A 9,573-nucleotide genomic window follows, 5' to 3' on the forward strand; every position below is an offset into this window, starting at 1 on the left:
TTAAAAAAAAGAAAAATTAATCTTTTAATCCTTCAACTTTTAACTCACTTGTAACTCAGTCCCTCAACTATGACTCGCTGCGACTCAGTCCTTCAACTATAACTCGCTGCAACTCAGTCCCTCAACTTTTGGTTTACCTATAACTCGGTGCTTATTTTTTAATTTTTTTAAATTTTTTTATCAAATAAGAGGGGTAAAAAAATGCTCATATATTATTTTAAAATACCCTCTTCTTATTCATTAATGTGAGATAGAAGTTAACATAAAAAAAAATTAACAAAAGTTAAGGGACTAATTTATAAGTGATTCAAAAGTTGAGGGATTGAGTCATAGGCGAGTTATAGTTGAGGGACTGAGTCATAGTGAGTCATAGTTGAGGGACTGAATTACAAGTGACTTAAAAGTTGGAGGATTAAAAGATTAATTTTCCCTTAAAAAAAGTACCTAACAGGATCCTATTAAAAACAAATGGTAAATCATTGAATAAAACATTATAAAATTTGAATAAAGAGTGAAACATGATTTCCAAGGGGCTAATTCATCCAAAACTAAATTATAAAGGGGTAGAACAGTCAAAAGGGACCATTCTAGAAATCAATTTTTGAAACAGGGCCTTTCTAAAAAATCTAGGCCATACGTTGTGATATGCATGTCCCGTGCCATGGCACATAGTTTAGAGATGGTGCTTCTTCCTTTATGGCATGCGTCATGGCTCACAAGACATGTGCCGTGGTGCACAGTACTATATCAATGCAGTGCAAAACTATTACTAAATCTAAATTTTCAATTTGCATAACTTTTAACACACAACTTTGATTTTAATGATTTAAGTGTCTACATGAAACTTATTGTGAAATTGGTTTGGCATCAAAACTCCTTCATATGAGGATTTTGTCAACTAAAATGCAATTTGAGACAAAACATTATGTTTCCAGGCACCAAACATTGCCAAACCATAACCAAAGCTCTAGCCTATTGTATTAGACACTTGACCTACTCAAACTCACTCTAAATAAAAACTTAATGGTTACAATTTACACATGCATGTGAATTTCCATAGTTGGGTTACAACTATAAAACTTTGAGTAAGACTGGTAAGGTTACCCTTATTAATCCACCTTGAATCTCCAAAACCAAGATAACCTTAAAGGGTTTCCAAATTAATACAATTTCAACATTTGGAATTTCAATTTGTCTCAATATAAAATACTTCTAAATCCACATATTTATCAAAAATCAGAGTAAAAATCTTTATGAAAGCATGAAAATCTAAAATAAGAGTATTGTTGCATTTGTAAAGATAGAAATGATTCCAGCCCAAACTAGCATGTGCGCCGCAACATGCTGTAGATGCACTATGGCATGCCGCCTCTATGCCATGCATTGTAGTGCATTGCACAATTCTTGACAACATTTTAGTGTCATAAGACAACTCTGGGGTGAACTTTTGACACACTTTATTTTCTCGTTCGACATCTGATTGAGGTGATCTAGTTGTCTACAGAGAGCTATTTTCTAGCTTTAGCTAATGACACTGATTTCATAATTAAATTATCTATCTATCAAAAATTAGATACCCTTTATAAAATGCACTTCTTTTTCATATAAATACACAACAGGGTGCTCAAATCATAACTCAAATGCCAAAAGCCTATACCACTCTTAGATCATATTCAATGGATCGTACAGGATTCGTGCAACACACTACAACCAACAAACACACATAAATCAAAATTTCAACACTCAACCCCTTAGATAACAAAAACATAAGGGGGATATAATTTTGCATAATTCCACACGCGATTATCAACCTTAACCAATTACACAATTTTCTACTTGCACAAGTATTTTGGTCTTTTATAGACTTTACAACCCAGGGCACAAAATACACATTCAATCATTCACTAGTAGTCTAAGTAGTCAAAACAATTACATGTGGTCCTAGTTGGCAATAACTATTTAACATACACATATACAAGCTAAGATGCCTACCAGTAGGATTTTCACACAACCCTATGCCTCTAAACGTTTTTTTTTATCCTAGTCTAATGAGTTAGGCCTTGTAATATTAAAGAATGAGGGGTGAATACAATTTCTTAGTAACTAAGTCACTCTATCTTATACAATTACATATCAATTAATTATAAATGCAAATGGCAATAGTATTCATTTCAAAGTTTGTAAGATTTCCAAAGAAATGCCTTAACCACAAAACTACCAACTATGTAGCTCAGCATAACATTCATCATTTCAAAAACACATGCACATGAATACAAATATGGGGTTATAATAATAATAGCTATGCGCCCCTCATGAAAACACGTCATACCATAATAATAAGAATCATATAGCTAGAATGTGAAATGCATGATCAATACCAACCTTATACCCTCATAATATCTCCGAGATAAAACTAGGTGCAATCTGGCTAAGGAAAACCTACCCCCTTCTGATCCATGGTTTCCCCTAATACTAACAATCATAAGATGTTGTGTCTTTAATCTAGCCTCCTTATGATTCGGTAGAGACTAGTTAGCTTTGAGTCTCTCAAAAAACAAGTGAGATAGTCCCTAATCAATCATAGGATAATGGCTGTCTCTCAATTTCAATGATCGGTGCCAAGGTAAGCTTTCAATTCTAATGGTAAGCCACCACTGCAATATGGATTTATTAATCTACTCCTATCTTTATAGGCAAATTATCGCCTTAATCACATCACATTATGCTCACAACAACTTTTCTCCATTATTCTCCAACCATCTCATGCCCAGTTTCACACATTATTCATTATCATAAAGACATACTCTTATTCATTCTTATATACATATACATGTTCTTAATCATTAGCATTAATAACACATATATAACAAACATATTACTTTCTTAGTTCAAGGACATTTCTCAACCAATATATAAATTGCCAACATTTGCATCAAAGTGCTTGACAACATCTATTAAGTTTACAAATCATTATTTCAAATATATAATTAATTAATCCATAAAAACATAAACTAAATTTTCACATGTTATCTCAAATCTTTGAGAGGTTTACCTCTCAAAATACAAATTTTTAAAGCTCTCCTCAAGCTTGAATGGTGCCAATTTTAGGTTAATCTACAATTAGATCACAAGGACATCCATTAATACCCTTATTTAGACAATTTCTAACACCCCACTCAACATTTCAAACTCATATAGAGCACCATCTTTTATTTCTCATCATACCCATTGAGTTTACATGATTCCTTTAGCTTACCTTACCATTAATGAGCCATTAAACTACCATTAATAATGGCTTCAAAGCACCTTCAATAACCATTATAAATGTGAGATTAGGCCATTAACAGCCCTTAGCAACCAATAACTCTAAAAATAATTAATAATAGGTCTAAATAGCCTAAGAAACTCTCATTAAGTCTATTTTAGCCAATGGGTTTAGACCCAAGACTTAAATGATCCAAAAAATCACTTTGTCTATTCAAACCCTAACACAAATCCCCAAGAAAATGGAAGAGGAAGGGAGGAGGAAGCTAAATACACTTACCTTGGGTGCTCTCTAACTCTAAAATATCCCCAATAATCATCCAACTCATGCTCTAATAAAGAAAAATGTGTCCTCTTCATTTCTCCTTCTCCTCTCTTTTGATTTTTTAAACAAACAATGAGCCACTTATCAAAAAATTGACCATGTACCACGGCGCACGCACCTTGCAATGCAACACATGGCATAGAGAGGTCATTCATTTGTTGATTAACATACATGCATTGCGAAAAACGAGCCATATGCCGTGGTAGGTGGCATAAAACCACTCTCTTCAAATTTTCTCCCTGTTTACATTTGAGTAACTTGACTTCAATTTGGATCCAAATTTAGAATTGAAATCACAATTGAACATACTCATTAGACCCCTCTGGCCACACATCATATCAATATACTTAATTATCCTAATTAAGCTTAGTCAATTAGGGTTAAATTTTCCTAGAATATTACAATAGCTACCTAACATAGTTTTATATGAGAATTGCAACAATGTAGAGAAAATCATATTATCTTTCACTTTAAAACTTGAAAATCATTATCCAAAAATTAGAAACCATGAATATTACAAAAATTAACTCATGGCAATTAATTTACAAATCTTTATCAAAACAAAATAAGTCGCATGCTCAATAAAAATTTTAATTCCTTAAGGTTAGCAAATATACATAATAAACCGAAAAGAGGCCATTATGGCCAATCGGTGTCTACTCACACCAAAACTATGCTTAAGGTGCTTCTCCAACATGAGACTAAAAAGCTTTAGTAACTATAGGGAGTGAGATTTGAAAGCCTTAGTAACCAAAAATTAATATGCAACTTTGCATGTAGTATAATCTATCATGCGATTGCTAAGTGAGACATGCAAGATGATTTTCAAACAATAGATATCGAAACAAAATATATGTACATATATATTTAGCATGACAATACATTATATCCCTTCTATCTTCATGCTTAAAACTAAATTATCCAACCAAAGGTGGGTTATGCCAAGCTAATAGCCATTCATTTTATCCAATAAGAGCTTACCACATGGTAGAATAATATCTCCAAAAAAATACCCAAAAACCACATATTTTCTAAACAAACCTAGACATGTCATACTTTCAACAATTAGAGAAAAAAATGTAACCGAACAATTTATATTCATGTAATTATGATCAATAATCATTTTCGAACAAAAGGCATATATGTACATATGAAATCTTCATCTCACTTGGCAATCGTTTCCAAACGACAAAACATGTTTTTCTCACATATTGATTTCTAAACCAAACAAACAAACACATGGCACGTCACAAAACATACATGATCGTACATTAATAGTAATTACCTTCACTCCTTACTATAAGAGCTCCCTGAACAAGTCCGTTATCACCTCTAACGGTGTCAATATCACAATCTACACATATTGTAATACTAATTATAGTTAATACAATGCTAATTAATACCAATCTAAGTGTTAGCACATTAATCACACCCTAATCTTAGGGTTAGGTTAATTAATCATCTACCTCAAATCTATCACTATCATTCAAAGTCCCAAATGAATATATAAACATCCTTATTAGGCTTCCTAATCACTTATTTATTATTTACATAACCTTAAATCATCATCTAATTACTCAATCACTATAGTGTTTCAAATTTCACCCATTCCATAAAATAACCTCAAAATTAAAAACTTAAACTAAACTTATTTAACTCCAAAACATCTATAAAATTCATAATTAAAGGCTCAGTACTCTAAAAAACAAAAGCCCTAACATGCCCAAGAAGAAGTCTTCCTTAAAATGAAGAGAAGAAGATGGAAAGAGAGTTAAGAAGCTTACCTTAAGTGACTCAACCTTACAATCAATGTCTTCTACCAAACCCTTGTAAAGCCTTTTAATTTTTGAACTTAAATCTCACCAACTCTCCCTCTTCTATTTTTTTCATAAGACAAAATGATAGATTTAAAATCCATGACCATGCCCAATACTTGTGTTAGACTTTACTTAACCTCTATATATTATTCTAGGCCCAATTTAAATCATATTTACACACCTATATATATGATTTATCTCAAACAACTGCAATTACAAATTTATTTCCTAATGAAATTGTAACAAAATATTAATCCTTAATTCAAATCCTCAATAAACCTTAATTCCAAAATTAATCAAATATCCAAAAATTTAAGATGTTACATTATGTGTGCGTTGCAACACATAGTTCATTTTTTGGGTTAAATGAGCATCTATTAGTTCAAAAAAAAATAGCTTAAAGAGATGAGTCTTGAGCAAGAAGGGTAACAGGAACTCATCCTTCTCTGCTATGACACATACTTGTTGGAGTTTTGGGAGGATTTAGGGCTTCCAATCATCAACGTAAGTCTTGTCCACCTTGTAATGTTCACCTTGACATTACCAGAACAATACTCTTACACGCTGTTGTGATAATTAGGATTAGATAAAATCTCAAGCAAAGGTTATCACAACTCAAAGATTTTAAAAGATAATTAGTTAAAACAATGAGATTCCAAGAAACCCTTTTTAAAATATTGTTTGAGCTTAAACTATAGTTCAAAATTAATTAATTATGGTAACGAAAGTATGGAAATCAAAACAATAATTAAAACAAGTTGAAGTAAATCTAAAAATTCTCTAAAATTTGGTTTGTTTGTTGCAGTGGATGGCATAGAGGGTTGAGTCCCTTGAAGGCCACTTGCACTATAGTACAACTACCATGTGCCACGGCGCGCACCTACTATTATGATAGCAAATTACTGTCATAACAGCTCTTTAAATTTTTAGAGTGCACAGTTTTGCCATCCGACATCCAATTTGAGTAGTTCAAGTATTCACACAAATTTCTTCTAGCCCTCTAACCACTGGTACTAGTCTCACACTTAAATAATCATCCATTAAAAAGATAGACACCCAAATCTAACATGATTCATTTTCACCTCAAAACACATTCAAAAGTGTCCAACTCACAATGCTAAATGCCATTAGCCCCAAAACACTTTGACCACCTTAAATGGACTACACACAACATGACAATTCATTCATATCACACAAATAAGCAATCACACTCAAAATGACCATAAAACTCCCATGCGACAATAACACAAAGGGGTGGATTAAATTTAACATCCATATCAACTTGGTCATTTTGGCACATAAATCACTTCAATTATATCACTTATAATTGTAACTTGGCTAAGCACATACAATATCAACTTTGGACTACGATACGCACACTTATCACAAATTCATACAAATGATATCCTAAAATAATATCATGTTTTTAAGCTGGCATTATATATTGACAAATTTCATTACAATACTCAAAAAGAGGAAAGGGAAGAGCTATACAACTATGCTCTTCATTTTTCAGATGCTCCTTCCTTTCCTTTGCTCCTACCAGAGCCTTCACCTATAAAATATAGCCACGGGGTGAGATAAACATTTTAGTAACAAAATAATTTACTATTATTAATTAACATGCACAACTATTAGGGAGTAAAGCTACTAAAACACCAAAATATACTTTTGCATATTATAATATACTTTTTTTCATCAGCATAAATCATTTACCACTAATATGATTATTTTACCATCTGAGCCTCCATATCCCCCAACTAAAACTATAGGCTCTTAAACTAAGTACACATTCACAATAGTCTAAGATCACCTTCAGTAGTAGGATCACTTAACTAAAGGTATCCTATCCCACTCTCAAACTATGGTCTGCCCTTATTGTACATGAATCGAGTTATCATTACTCCAACACCATATCACTGATGCTAAGGAGCTTTACTCTCTAATGCAGTATCTTGTATGGATACTGAGGAGAAAATCTCCAAAATTGTGCCTTACTAGATACTAAGGAGATACATACTATATGGACTTTCACTACTCCTTTCTATGGGTGAACTCTTGCTCCTAACACAATCATGCTTAAATTACCACACATTTCACACCCTTAGGAGAAATCACTAACTTTCATGTAAGAACTCAAAATCTTTATCATTTTGAGAGTAGTTTCTAATACATAAGGAAATCATCTTTCACAACATGCCAAGCTTTCGAAACAAATGTAAACACATATATTTATCTACTAATAAACAATTAAGTAATATAATCAATCAGTGTAAATTATTCCATTACCTCAACCCTTTGTCACACAAAAGGGTTATTATGGCTCAATGTTAGCTCTACACATTCTATATTCATGAGGTAGCTTAAGCAACACTCAATCTACACAATCAAGTGACAATCATCAATTATCACTCCAAATAAAAACTCAAATTTTCTTAATTCTAAGTTCCCATAACACTCAATTTCTTTATCTAACCACATCGACTATTTCAAAACACTCTAACCATCCTATTAAACATTCTAACATACTAAAATCATCATCCAATTCTTCACATTGTCTTAAAATCTTTAAATTATACCTAGGGTTCATCCAAACCCTCAATGAAAATTCATAATCACCATAAAACTTATAAACTTAGAGTTAGAAGCTTGATTTAACTCTTCAAGGCCTTAAATAAATCAATGGGTTCAGTCTAAACCTAAGGGAACCGAGGTCAAGCCCCACACTATAACTTAAGTAAGAAATTTCGCACAAATAGGGAAGGTGAGTATGAACACTGTATTTTATCTGGGTATTTTTTAAATTTAATAAAAATAATAATAAATAACCAAATATATATATATATATATACAAAAATGAAATTTAATCCTTTTTAGGATTATATTTCAAGACAAAAAAATTTAATTGATAGGGTTAATTTTATTTTACATAATCTTTTGTTGGTTAGGATTTTATTTCTTTTAGTTCATTAAAACAAACCAAAAAAATATAAAAACACAAAATTAAAATTTAATCCTTTTTAGGATTTTGAAAAAAATAATAATAATGACATAAAGAAGATAAATAAATTGGTCCTCAGAATCAATTTTGAAATAAAAAAAAATCTTGTTTAAACCTTACAAAATCTCTTCCAAATTATCTCAACAATTCAAAATATTGGGAATCAACTTTTGAGAGTCAACTTTTTAAAATTTCTCTCCTTAAATCTTGTTATTTTCATTTTAAAAAAAGAGAGATATAAGATATTCTTGCTCGACTCAATCAAATTCCTTTTCCAATCTAATTTTTGAGATTAACACTTAGCAAAAAAAAAAGAGAAAGTAGAGAGTAGACAGACTAAAGGCACACACAAAACGCATAAGCAGAGAGCAAAATGTTTTACTCAACCCTCATTCCTCTTTTAGCTGCATGCAGAACCATAGACTAATAAGACCCAAACGTTCAGCCATATGCATAAAAGAGAGTAGAATGCCAGTCATGAAAGCACAAGAAGAAGAAAGAAAGGAAGCAAAAAGTAGGTGTAGAAGAGCAAACTCACACACACACACGAACACAGTCGAACAAACACAAAGAAAAGGAGCAGAAACACATCACATAACCATCTCTCACACGCAAGCTTCATCTACTTTAAACGAGAGGACTGAGAGTTTGAGAGGGGGAGGAGATTTTAAAAATAGAAGGAAAGTCAAAGAGAGAGATGAAGAGAGAGAGAGAGAGTAAAGTGGAAAGGAGACCTAGTGAAGAAGGAGGAGAAAAACTAAGTCTTTCATCTCTCTCTTTCTCGATCATAGTTTGACTATGATTCGAGAAAGAGAGAGATGAAAGACAGACTATGATAGACATGAAAGAAGTTCTCGTGACCGTGATTATCATAGAGATGGGTTTAGAGAGTCTGAGAAAGGGATTGAGGATGAGAGGGAACTAAGGAGAAGCTTGAGTGAGAGAGATTTGAAGGTGAGGTCTATGATGCATGTAAGAAGGTGACGGATCACATAGAAGGTGGCACCATGTAAGAAGGTTGAATCTAAGACTAAGAGAGATGGTTACGCTTTAGAGAAAAAAAAGACATAAAACAAACGAGAGGGAGAGAGTAGCAGCATCCATCGAGTGAAGCAGATGCTACTGTTTAATGTAAAGACTGTTGACTCTCAGCCTGATCTCTGAAG

The sequence above is a fragment of the Prosopis cineraria genome, unplaced genomic scaffold, assembly GCF_029017545.1.
Source record: "Prosopis cineraria cultivar Desert tree isolate PC_DT_omini unplaced genomic scaffold, ASM2901754v1 PC4, whole genome shotgun sequence".
Classification (NCBI taxonomy): Eukaryota; Viridiplantae; Streptophyta; class Magnoliopsida; order Fabales; family Fabaceae; genus Prosopis; species Prosopis cineraria.